Raw genomic sequence first — 14113 nt, forward strand, 5'->3', positions numbered from 1 at the left:
AAATATGCACAACTGAAATTTGCTGTTAAGTGATAGTGAATGACATTTTTATTTTTAAAATAACCAACATTATCCAATTTGCACATATTACAACAATTAATAGAGATTTTAGCAATATTAAGCAGTGTGATCGATTCCAAGTTTGTAAGCTCTTGCTTCATTATAAATGTTCTAACAACACTGAAAGCATAAAACACACAGGTGATTACCACAACAACGTTAACCAAGAAATGTTTTTTAAATATATAAAATAAAAATCATTGCCAAATTTGGAACCTATGAGTGCAGTGGTAATAGATAACGCACCATATCATAACGTCAAGGTAGATAAGGCATAGAAAAGTAAAAATTAAGAAGTGAAAGACTGGCTTTCTAAGCATAACATTTCTTAAGTGATCATTTGTACATGCCAGAGCTGTATAAGTTGATAACATTGCACAAATAAAAATTTTGCTGCTAACTGTTTGATGAAAACGTTCAGGTACAAGGTCACGGCATCCTTAGATTGCCACCTTATCATCTCGATATAAACCCCATTGCCCTAATATGGGCTATCAAAAGATATGTACGGAATAAAAACACTACTTTAAACTTTTCAGAAGTACAGACCATAAAAGAAGAAAAGATTTCCACTATAAATCTGGAAGATTGGTCTAAGAAATATGAACACATAAAAAAAGTTGAAGACGAATACTTTTGCAAGGAAGCAGTGATTGGCGATGTTTCGGAATCTTTCAATGTCTCATTGGAAAGCAATTCAACATTGGTATGAGCACCGATGAGGACTCAGAAGGGATGAGGGGAATAGAGGAACTTTAGTGATTGCCTTAACAATGTATATTGCTCATAAATTTAAAAAGCACGATTTTCTTCAAGTTTGTAGTAACACTTTTTTGTGATATACTGGTTTGAAAGAAGTAATTTCAAAATTTAGTACAATAGGCATTTTCAAATATTAGGTTTTTAAACCACAGTAAAAAAGATTCCTGGTTTATTTTGATTTTATTTTTAAATTGAATTTTATAATATTGAATCAATAATTTTAATAGGGATGAGAGTGAGAAGTTCACTTTTACCCATGACTTATTTAAAATTTGAATTATCTAAATGCATGCTCTTGATTATAAAATACTAAATGTTACTGTAAACCAACATAAATGATACAGTTTACCCTATTTTTAGTTAAAAATTATAATCATTATATATGGTGAATATATTTATGTTGACACCCATGCTTCAAATATGTCCTCTGGTGCTCAACCCTTATCAGTAAAAGGAGCCTCATTACCAAAACACATTTTTTTAAATATTTACGGTATTTTACATTTGTTGTAATAATAATAATTTAGAAAAACTAATAATTGTCTGAGGATTTTCTCTGACTAACAGTACTTATGGAAAGATTCAATATTTATGTAAATTATTTAAAGATATTATTGATAAAATAAAATGTTAATTAAATTATTAACAGTACAGGACTAATTATATGAGCCTGTAAGATGCAGATTTATTTCGATTCAACCATATCATATGTTATTTGAACCACCTGACATTGCTTTCAAATAATTAAAATTATATTTTGATTATAATGTTTACATATTAGAAGTGTTCATAAAATGTTTACTTAAAGGAAAACATGGGCCGAATGATAATAATATATTTTTATATGTAAGGTGCTAACAGAAGACAATCCTCGCTGGTATCAGTTTGACAACAATGATTTTGGTGTGGTTAGTAACAAGGATCTCGTGAGCCGAACTTACTATACCTTAGGTATTTGGTGAACAACAGCAAATAAGTTGACACGCTCTAAATCTCCAGACAGGGCCGATGACTTGATGTCAGCCAGACTCTTGTACTTGTAGCAAGTGTTAGACTGTGTGTTGTGTGGTTGGTAACAAGGATCTCGTGAGCCGAACTTACTATACCTTAGGTATTTGGTGAACAACAGCAAATAAGTTGACACGCTCTAAATCTCCAGACAGGGCCGATGACTTGATGTCAGCCAGACTCTTGTACTTGTAGCAAGTGTTAGACTGTGTGTTGTGTGGTTAGTAACAAGGATCTCGTGAGCCGAACTTACTATACCTTAGGTATTTGGTGAACAACAGCAAATAAGTTGACACGCTCTAAATCTCCAGACAGGGCCGATGACTTGATGTCAGCCAGACTCTTGTACTTGTAGCAAGTGTTAGACTGTGTGTTGTGTGGTCTCCTCTGTATAGGGGACAGCTTCGAGTTCAGACTTGTACTTGGCGGATTGTCCTTCCCTCCAGCAGTATTTCTAGAATGATTGATCACTCCAGGTTGATTGCTATCACATGCAGGCTTGTCGAAAACCGTTTGCTGGGGATATGTTTTCAATAGAGGGCACAAGATTTTCCTCAGCACTTGTAGAACAGTTTAAAGTATTTTCCTGTCCAGATTTTCTGACCCCCTGAAAGTAAAGAAAGAATACTGATAAATTATTTACAAGTAAAGATAAATGTCAGGATCAAATCATTATAAATTGGTTCATGTTAGTACAACATTTATATATTTTTTAATCCTTTTGCTAAATGTTTGATTTACACTGAACAGATGTTTTAAGAAATCATCTCTTAAAACATGTCTTTAAGCATGTCTTCGTCATGTCTTATGACGAATGTGTTGAATAAAGCTAATAAAATAAAACCATTACATTTCAAATCAACATTTATTTTGAAACCTCAAATCAAAATATTTATTTCTTAACCTGTAGTTAGTTACAGTTGTATTTTAAACCTTAACCTTACAACAGCATTTATTTTTCAACTTTAATATTTAAATTTAAATTATAATCAACATTTTCTAAACCTTAATCAAGACCACATTTCTTTTTAAACCTCACATCAACATTTAAATTTTTCAATGAACACACTTAGGTGGCAAATTGACAATAATAGGCACAATAACAGAAATATATAGAAACAAAAAAACTAAAAATGTAATAAAGATCAGAAATCAAATAAAAGACAAGCAAAAAGGAACCATACATATTCTAATATTTATAATTAATTAATAGTAAATTATGGTGCAGAAACACCAAGCCCTTGACCCTCTCCAGGGTCCGTTGCGTTTTTCTTCTTATAGGTTCCCTGCTTCCGAAAATAATCATTCACTATATACACTACTACCAGGAGCACTTAGAAATACTCGGACTAAGTTAGCTAAATGTGCATATTTAGACTTATGCATGGCCCACCAATCTAAAGAGCTCTGGGTTCTAGGTAGAAGACTTTCAACTACATAGCAGCCCAATTCCACGGCGATTGGGCTTTTATGATCTTCCGAAATGACCGGAGGCAAGTTCTTCATAACATTTCCAAAATGTCACATGAGATTCTTCTAAAAATTGTGTAACATTTTGTAGAGGTCTTCCCCTGGTTGTTTGGTTTGAGCTTTCACCATCAGGGTCGCTTCTATGAATGGCTTCTAGAAAAAGCCTTCTTCTTACCAGTTAGCAATTTTCGGGAGCAAAAAATCTCATTCTAAATCGAGGGTCCAACAATGTAGACAGGTAGTAGTATTTGTCTTCTTCCAAATTTCGAAAACAACTTTGAACTTCTTCTTGCAGCTTCAGTACCATTTCTAATATATTTGGACATATTTATAAAATTTTGGGCTTTGTTAAATATTTGTTCAGAGTGTTACTGTGGGGAATCACTTCAGAAATTGACGAAAATGTAGAACTGGTAATTTTGGTGACTTAATTAAACATTCTTAAGAATCAGCTACTGTCTTTTGGTACAATTTCGAATGTTAACTGAGCCAGAATTATCCGAAATGTAAAGCGAAATCGCACGTTTTTGTTCAACGATTCTTTCCAACACATAATAGGTGCTATTCTATCTCGTTGCGATGTCCTGCACAAGCTGATGCTCAGCTAGATTTAGTTTTTTCTGAATATTTTTCAGTTTTTCTTGTGCTGCGCTGGAGAGGTTGAAATGTGTCACTATTCTTCTAGCAGAGGTCAAAGTATCACTTACGTTTTCAACCTGTAATGAAGCTTAAATTGCCAATTGCAATGTATGTATAAAACAGCCCTGACCAACCAATGAACTATCGTTTATAGCTTTAACCATACTGGGACCATTTTCTCTCATAATCACGTGGATAAGCGAAGCTATGGCCCGAGTTGAAGCTAACTCTTCTAATACAAAACGTATTACAATCAGGTCTCACCTGAGTGAGACCCAGTAAAATGTTTCATTTGCAGAACTCTTATGTAGTAGAATGAAGTCCTCATTAAGCCAGTGTGCAGTGAAGCTTAGAAAGCTAAGCATGTTGTTCAAGGAGGTCCACATATTAGATGTAATCAAAACAGCCTTGGCTTTTGAGATTTCATCCTTGATAAATTTTTTCACTCTTGCATAAATTGCTGGAATCAACACTTCACCTATATACTTTCTTCCAGGCAACTTATATTTAGGCTTCAATAAATGCAGTAATCTCTTAAAGCCTTTGTTTTCCAGAATTGAAATAGGTTGATTGTCAGTTGCGATCATTTCAGCGATGGCGTTATGGATTTCCTTTGCTCGAGAATCTGTTATGTCCCAATTTGTAATAAAAGCCTCATCTAGAGTACTTAGTGAATGAGACCGATCTTTATTGGATCTTACACTGGAAGTTGTAGGTAAAGTGTCTGAGCTATGTTCAGAAGCACTTACAGAAGTAGACGTGGTTACTGGCAGTTGTTCTTTATGCTTCAGCTTCAAATGATGTCATACCACTCGTCGAAGCACTGCGAGAAATAATACAACTACACAAAGTGCACTTAACTTTTGTTTTATCATCTCCCATTTCGTCAAAAAAGTCCCAAGCATGTGATCTTTTACACCCACTCATAATGCAAACACAATAAAGTTAATATTATCAATATATTTGCAATAATAAGCACCTTTTTTTATTTGTAAATTTGTAACATAACTGTGTGATGTTTTGAAGTAAAGTGACAGCGCGGTGCAGTACGTCTCGCTCATCATTTAACATGCAGCGACATGTTAGAACCTGTTTACGCTGCAAAACAATGAAACGGTAAACTGAATTATTCTGCCGAATATCTGGTTCGGTATAGGTTGAACCAAATAGTATTCAGTATTTGGTTATTCGGTGAAACCACTATTCAGGGCATCACTAATAATTATAATGAAAATTATCAATCTTGGATAAAAAGTGAGTTTTATTGCTACACAGTGCTTAAGAAAGTACCAATTTTGAAATAGCAAAAGTGTTATTAATATAAAAAATAGGAAACTAAAAAACTTTAAACATTTTATTTCATAGACACTTGTTTTTGTATTGAGACATTTTCAGTGTACATTTGAATAACCTCTAAAACAAATAAATTAAATATACACATTACAACATTTACATATACAACATTTAAACTGTTAAATTTAGTTGTAATTTTAATTAGTATTTTGTAGCGTTTTTAAAGCTACATTTATTTATTTATTTAATTAAAACTTAAATTAAATAAAAATTTTGGGATTGAAATATTGGGATTTAATTTTAGATTAGATTGTGAAAAGTCAGGGTAAAAACGAACATGTAATCCTTTGGCAAGTTAGTACTGGTAGTTTTAAATTGTTAGGAAGGCAGGTTGACTGCCTTGAATTGATTAGAACTTGTCTTGTTGCGAGTATTGTTCTTCTGGTTTGATACAGCTGGACCAATGAGCGAACACCGCGGATGTCCTGCAAAGTTGATTGGAAAGGGAAGTATTTAAGCGCCTACCGCTCATAATTTTCGCCCTTTCTTTTGGTTATTTTCGTGAGTAAGTTGATTACAGTGCACCGTGTTTCTTAAATTTTTTTTTCCGCGAGGGATTTTGAGGTAAGCACCAAATTTATTGTACGTTTTATTGAAACAGTCTTCTTGATCTGATATTAAATTAATTTTGTTGTCCTTTTTATAGGAAAAATTAAATTCATAGAAACTACAGATCAATCTGAATAACTTATTCTCGAAGAACAATAGAGCATAATAGAATCATACAAGTTACATTTGGTTCATACTTGCAAGAAAGGTGAATTAAAATTGAACTTTGTTAATAACTGTTTTATTGTGAATTATTAATTGGAAATTAATTGAACATTAATAATTGTTTGAAAGAGTTGTAATCTGAATTGCAGAGATTTCAAAGTAAAGGTTCAACTAGTGTAAAGAGAAGTTTAAATTTTTATTTTTTTTTAATTGTGAGTATACTTAGAAGTGAACATTTTTATTTCAGTTATTTCCAAGTGGTATTTGATTTTTATTTTAAAACTTTATTATTTTATTTTAGAAGAGAGCTCTGATTTTTAGTTTAATATATTTGGTTAACATTTTTTATTTCTTGCCAAAGGAACTTTTAAATTTACTAAACGGTTTGTCAATTCAATGTGGAAAATAGAGTGATAAAAATTCGGAAACGTTGAACTTATTAATTTGCCAGTTTAAAATAAATCCATTGTTTTTATTTAGAACTGTGATTTTTATCTTAGACAAACCAGATAATATTTAATAGTTAACCAATTTAGTAATAAACTGTACTGAATATTCACTAGGAGCTTACTAATCAAAAAATATTTTATATCGTCTTGGATGTCTCATTGATAATTTAAATATTAATACTCTGGAATATTATTATCTACAATCCAAGTCGTTTTATTTTCTATTTAATATTGTTTTTTTTTTAAACAGAGTTTGTCTTGTTTTTTAGATTTAAATTTAGAATATTTTGAAGATATTTACTACAGTTAAGAGAAATATGAAATGTTAACAAATAAATATTCTAAATATTAACCAGAAAAGACAATCCCAATAAAAGAAAATTAAATATAGAACATGGATCAAAATTTTAGAGGTAATTTAAATGTACTCTGACTTGTTGCCACAACTTATAAACACGTGTCTATCAAATAAAATGTTTGAAAAGGGTTATAATTTCATATTTTTTTAATATTAATTATGATGATAATTCTATATTGTACAATTAATTAATATTATAGCAAAAATGTTATATTTATAGTTTTTTTTAACAATTAGTAAGTTTCATGAATGAACAAATCTTCCCTAAATAATGAAAAACATAAACCAACACTGAATTATTTAAAATGTCATCTATATCTTACATTATCCTTTTATAACCTTACTGTATATAACACTTATAGATACTGAAATCACTCACTGAATTTACTATGTTAAACATCAGCTAATAAAACAGTGGCTTACTTGCTTTTTGGCAGCCCACATCATACAATTATTTTCACCACCAATCTCCACCACATATTTTGATGGGTTCTTAGCGGATATATTGTCATCATCAACAAAAGATGGATTGCTAAAAATCACTGGTTCATAAAATGCCAGTCGGTCACCAATTTCTGGAGAAAATTTTATCAGTGCCAAAGCAAGTTCTTTGTGGACTACTGCTTTAAATTTCTGTCCATATTCACAGTTTGGTAATACTGTAAAAAAACACAAACATTATAATAGATTATGTACCTCCTTATTTTCTAAAACCTTTACAAACCATAAATAATGTGTGATAAATACTATTAAAAATATCACCAACACAAGACCATACACAACCAAAACAAAATTCTACACTTTCAGTTTCTCTGCAAAACTAATGTTTATTGCAGGACTAATGAGAGAAGTCCACTAATCTTGTCAATAATCTTTCAAGCTTCATAGGTCACACTTACTGGTCACACCAGTTGTGCCATACCAGTTTTAATCCTAAGCTTCCTTCAATGGCGAGCAATTTTGTAATAAAGAACATGTAGTCTACTTTTTATTTGTTAATTTTATAAACTATGGATTTTTTTAACACTTGATTATAAATTGCATCAAGAGCATCTCTTTATTGACATACACTATATTTATAGCACCAATGTGGTGTATAGAAAATCAGCTTTTTTTAGTACAGTATTTTGAATTACTAAGGCAATGTGTTACGTGACTGAGACAGAGCTGAATAAATAAGACATAAGAATAAATTCCAGACAGGAGGGACCACAAAAGTAGTAGGTAGTACATTAGGAGCAAGATATGCCACTGAGATGTAAGAAGGTGGATTATAAGTTTCTAGATGGAGTAAAGGTTTGTGTAATGGGACAAAGGGATTGGTACAGGCTGCATGCAACCTTGAAGGTGAGTTTTCAGAGGAGCACTATTGAACTGGCTGTGAACAAATAGAATAAAAATGAATCCAATACTATTCATGAAAATTCAAAATCAGAAAAAGTTTAAATGTTTGGAAAAAATTAAGAGGATTTATAATAAGAGATTGAAAATAAGAACACTAAGAGATAACTGATTGAAAAGGGTTAAAATAATGTGTGGAGCCGAGAGGACTGTCTGAGAATGTACTAGTTATAAATAAACAATACAAGTACAAAATATGATTAATACTACTATGATCCCCACCTCTAATGAAGAAATTCTCTAATCTCTAGCATTGGTGATGAAATTAATACATGTGAAAAGCATTCTATACTATAAACACACTCATAATGTCCTGCTCAACAGTGATTGAAACCTGTGAAAAATTGGTGGGAATCCAAGTCAGTTGATATGAACAGGTGGTTTTTATAAGGCAAAACTTAGCCCAGAAGAAATAATGATAATACTTTGAGGAATAATTTATCGGAATCAGTCACTTTTGGATTCTTGGATAATGAAATAAACATTTTTCAAAGCGATCAGTTACATAAATTATTAAACAGTGGAAAATAAAAAAACAAACAAATGAATGTATGTGGATGTACGATGCAGACATCGCACTGTTAGTGTTAGCTGTGTATCATGTACATTACACCATTGTGGTCCTACTGGGCCTGATTGTGTCAGTAACAAGTATTATTTTGCAGTATATATAGATATAATTGAATACGAAAGCTTGATGATGGAAGGACACTGCATTATTCATGCATAAATTCAAGGATATATAGAATATTAATTTCATGATTCCTTGATGATTTCCAAAATAAATAATACATATTTTATAGAAAGTTTCCTGGTTTATTTGATATTTGTAAAATATATAAATATAAATTAATAAGTTTCTGTAAATGAAAAATTTCTAGTACTGGCAATTTTCACAAACAGTGAAATATTTAACATGGTATTTCCTATATCAAGGCTTGTCATTCCATATAAATAATTTGAAAACAATCATAATATTATTCTGATGTAGTCTAGATTAAGCAAAATACAGTAATCTCTTAGTTAATATCTAGTTTGCTACAAAATGTGATACAATTAAGCCTAATAATAATTTGTAGTGTGGGTAATATTACCTTCTCTTAAAATTATTGTTATGTTTATGGTTTCAGTAGATGACGGAACAACTTTCATAATTTTTCCCTGTAATCAAACAAATATTAAATACACATCAAAGCAAATACAATACAATATACAACAAAGACATCATTACTATATTTTATTATATACCATACATATTTATTATACATTAATCTATATTCATGTTGATTTGAAGTGACAATTAGCCAAAAATGATATGTAGTAATACTATGTTATGATGAAATAAATTATATTGTAATTAATAAGAAATTAATCTAGTTCACATTTGTATTTGATAGTAAATTAACATTGAAATTATAAAAAGAACAGGTAAGAATGTGTGTAACTAAACATGAAAAAACGAAACAAGATAATGATATATATATATATATATATTTTGAATAAAAATAATACAACTTTACAAGCCTCAAAAATTAGCAAACAATCGTAAATAGTTATGCCTGCAGTTTTAAAACCGTCATTAGCCTAGTGATATACCAAGAGGCAGTATTTCATTAATGTTGTTGTATTAGATATTTAATTCATCTTATATGTTCTATTCATCTAGATATGAATATATCTAAGTTATTGTCAAAAGTTTTATAAAATCACTACCAAATTAAACTAATCCCATGCACACACCCCCTAAAAGTATCCTGTACAGCAATGGAAGACAGTCTTTTGGTTACAAACCCGATAGGTTTTAAGCTTCTTCATCACCGACTTTTTTGAATCTTCAGACAAGCATACATAGCTGAATGGCACAGAGGCATGGCAATTTATGATGCCACACTGATTAAACATTCTGTATTACCATATTCTTGTTTATATTCTGAATGGATCATGATTAAGTTAAACATGACGCAAATGAAAATGTTGTAACTTTTAATCTATATATTAGGCTATTGCCACTTATACAAGTTTAATAAATATATATATATATATATATATAAAAGAAAGTCATGTTATTTACACCATTTATAACTCGAGACCGACTGGACCGATTTTTATGATATTTGGGTTTTTAGATTTAACTTCATTGGGAATATGATAATAGGTATTAATAATATATTTTCTCAATAATAAAAGATCTGTGATAATAATGATGTTTTATAACAAAACGCAAGTGACAGATCATGTAATGTTGTCTACGATTTGTTTTGAATTGACGCTAAGCTCACAGGTAATGTGTTTTTTTGCAAGAATTATTCTTATTAACAATAACGTGACTAAGAATGTCTAATCTTTCTTGACGAAGCCGTAATGCAGTTAGTTCGAAACATCGCAAATAAAACCACTGAAGAAGAACAAGAAATTGCACTGGAAGGGCGTCGTGCTAGTATGGCCAGACTGTGTGCTTCTCATTCACAAGAGCAAAGAGAAGCAGCCCATGAAAAGACTCAATTGGCAAAGTGGCAATCGTCGAGTAAACTACAGAGATCAACAACTAGATAATTTTCCTACGTACAAGAAGAGATTATTCAATTATTGATTTTATCAAGCAGCGTTTCGATACAATTGCAACAATGACTACAACTCGCATTCTTCTGCTCGCATTGGGCCAATGGACGTTGTTTGCGAGCATTGTGACGCACTGAAGTATTTTGGAGAAACACCAGGATTCTGCTGCCTTGGTGGCAAAGTGAAACTGTAAATTTTGACTCTGCCACCTGAGCCAGTGCATTAATTGCTTCGCAGAAAAACACCAGAATCACAACATTTTTTAGCGAATTCTCAGAAATACAATAGTTGTTACCAAAATGACTTCATTTGGGGCGGATATTATTGAGGAGCCAGGACATAATCCAATATTCCAGGTATTTATAGAAAAATAACATACTATACTTATCCATACAAGAAATATCTTCTAGTAAACACAAAATGATATACAGGGTGAGTTTTTTAAAGTGATCCAATAGCTAACTTTTTAATTACATGACTTAGCACCACACTTTAAATTTGGAACTTGCTCAATTTAAAGTTTCACTCAGGAATACACTTTCAAATTTTTTGAAGATGGCCGCCATTTTCCAATATGGTGGCCAACTTTAAAATCTTTTATGGAACACCCGATATTTTATGTTGTTTTTAGATTCTACTCTAAAAAATAAAACCTTTTTGTACTTGAGAGTTATTTCATATCTCTAATGGTTCAGGAGCTACGTGGACTCGAAGTTTTCATAATTTTTTCCAATATGGCGCTCAACTTTAAAATCTTTTATAGAACACCCTGTATTTTATGTTGTTTTTGAAAGTTTTATGAAAATTTGAAAGTGTATTCCTGAGTGAAACTTAAAATTGAGCAAGTTCCAAATTTAAAGCGTGGTGCTAAGTCATGTAATTAAAAAGTTAGCTATTGGATCACTTTAAAAAACTCACCCTGTATATATATATACAGGGTGGAAAAAAAGTATGGAAACGCTTTCACTAATTTTGTATGGCTTCACTTATACAAATTAAATTTTGTACATCACCACTTGTATTAAGAACCTAGTTTTTGAGACCAGTGGGGACATTTTATCTTTTCAGGGGGACGGCCCGTGAGGAGTCGGACGAAAATCTTAAATGTAAGCATAGGCCGAGTTTGGTATCAAATTAAAGGTCTAGTAAAGAGAAACTCATTACCGCAAACCGCACTTAAAATGGTTTGACCCTATCCAGAGTACGGGCCGTTTGAATTTCAGAAGTAACGTTTGATTAATTATTATTTTTCCGCAATTTCACAGTCTCAAGTGAATTGTTTTGACTGAAAATGACACTTTATGGAACACAATTATCCAAAAGAATTAAATTTAAAATTATCTATGTATTAAAAAAAAATAACCATACCTTTTAAATGAGGTGCTCAAACTGCTCTCCAACCACTTGTTGGCAATGAGCTAGTCTATTACAAAAACCTACTGCAGTCACATTTTGAAGCATCTCGGGTGTAATTCTTCTTGCTTTCTTCTAATAAACGATTTGTCAGTTCCTCAATGTTGGCTGATTTAGTTTTATACACATTATCTTTTAAGAAGCCCCACAAAAAGAAATCTAGTGGATTAAGATCCGGTGACCTAGCCGGCCACTCAACGGTACCCACCCTGCGACCAATCCAACGGTTAGGAAACACTTCATCTAACAGATTGCGCACACCCGCAAATAGTAATGGGGCGGTGCTCCATCTTGCTGAAACCATACTGCATTAAAATTTGCCCCAAGAAGAGCACGCACTGCTGGCAAAATGTTATTTGTCAACATATTGAAATAAATTTCGCCTGTTAGATTTCCATCTATCACAAACGGTCCTACAATGTTATTGTTTATTATTCCAGCCCACATATTCACTTTCTGAGGCCTTTGCGTTTGGCCTTCTATCATCCAGTGTGGATTATGGTCGGCCCAGTAACGGAAATTATGCCTATTAACTTGTCCATTAACAAAGAATGTAGCTTCATCTGAAAACAATATCGAGCTTAAAAAATTTTGAATTTCGTCACACTTTCTCATCATTATTTCGCAAAATTCAGTCCTTCGATCAAAATCATCCTCTGCAAGTTCTTGGGTTAGGGTTACTTTAAAAGGGTGATACTTGTTTTTGTGTAAAACATTCAACACTGAGCTATGGCTCATATCAAGATCTTCTGCAGCCACTCTGGCCGAGGTGCTGGGATTTTCAACAAATGTTTGGAGTACATCCAAAGATTTTTGTTCATTTGTTGCCGATTTAGGCCTGCCACTTCTTTCGCGATCTTTGACTGTTCTAGTTTCTTCAAATCTTTTTACTGTCTTAAACACTGTTGACTTACTAATTGGGGGTCTATCAAGAAAAGTGTCATTAAACAAATGCGCTGTTTCTTCATAGGGACGAACTAGATTTCCATACCCACGCATCATAAGCAGCGTGATTCTCTCAAACTCACTAAGTGACATTGCTTTTAAAACTAGTAGAATAAAATGTAAACACTTAAGTAAAAAAATTTATAACTATCGCAGTACCTTCTAGTGAAGACTTTAAACTTTAACTTACGTGGACGAAATTATAACGTAGACTAAAAACCAAGTTGATATTAAAAATACAAAACTGTGGAGTTTTTATGTGACAGTACTGTTTGTAATGCCTAAACCAGTTTATGTTTGCCTGAGATAAAAGGGCTGGAGGGACTGGACCTTGACCTCATGTTGATAAGGAGTTACGGTGGTATTATTAAATACTCTCAGTTTCTTGAAGACAAGACAGGAAAACCCCTATTTAGTGTTATCCAACAAATGTAGAGGTAAAAAAAAAAATTTTTTGTTGGAAATTGTTTTTTCAAATTTACATAACCGACATAAAACATACTACTGAAAGTAAATTAATTACTTCACAAGACAAAATTACTCAATTTCTTTGTCATGAAATTCATACGGTCCGTACTCTGGATAGGGTCAACCATTTTAAGTGCGGTTTGCGGTAATGAGTTTCTCTTTACTAGACCTTTAATTTGATACCAAACTCGGCCTATGCTTACATTTAAGATTTTCGTCCGACTCCTCACGGGCCGTCCCCCTGAAAAGATAAAATGTCCCCACTGGTCTCAAAAACTAAGTTCTTAATACAAGTGGTGATGTACAAAATTTAATTTGTATAAGTGAAGCCATACAAAATTAGTGAAAGCGTTTCCATACTTTTTTTCCACCCTGTATATATATATACAGGGTGAGTCAGAAATATGGTAAAATATTTTAAGACGTGATTGTAGAGCTAAAAATAAGAAAAAAATGTTATATAAAGGTAGGTCCGGAAACGCTCCATTACTGAGTAATGGCTGCCGAAAGATTT

General features: G+C 32.0%; 1 protein-coding gene across 1 annotated transcript in view; it reads right to left on the reverse strand.

Annotated features, from left to right (window-relative positions):
* The window catches only part of LOC124371912, a 46413-nt gene extending 44527 nt beyond the window's left edge, over positions 1-1886 (reverse strand). Inside the window, exon 1 of the mRNA XM_046830281.1 lies at positions 1769-1886. The gene's annotated coding sequence lies outside the window, so the exon portion shown is untranslated. The remainder of the gene's footprint in view (positions 1-1768) is intronic.
* Positions 1887-14113: the final 12227 nt, after the last annotated feature.

Source organism: Homalodisca vitripennis, unplaced genomic scaffold (assembly GCF_021130785.1).
Source record: "Homalodisca vitripennis isolate AUS2020 unplaced genomic scaffold, UT_GWSS_2.1 ScUCBcl_2255;HRSCAF=6819, whole genome shotgun sequence".
Classification (NCBI taxonomy): Eukaryota; Metazoa; Arthropoda; class Insecta; order Hemiptera; family Cicadellidae; genus Homalodisca; species Homalodisca vitripennis.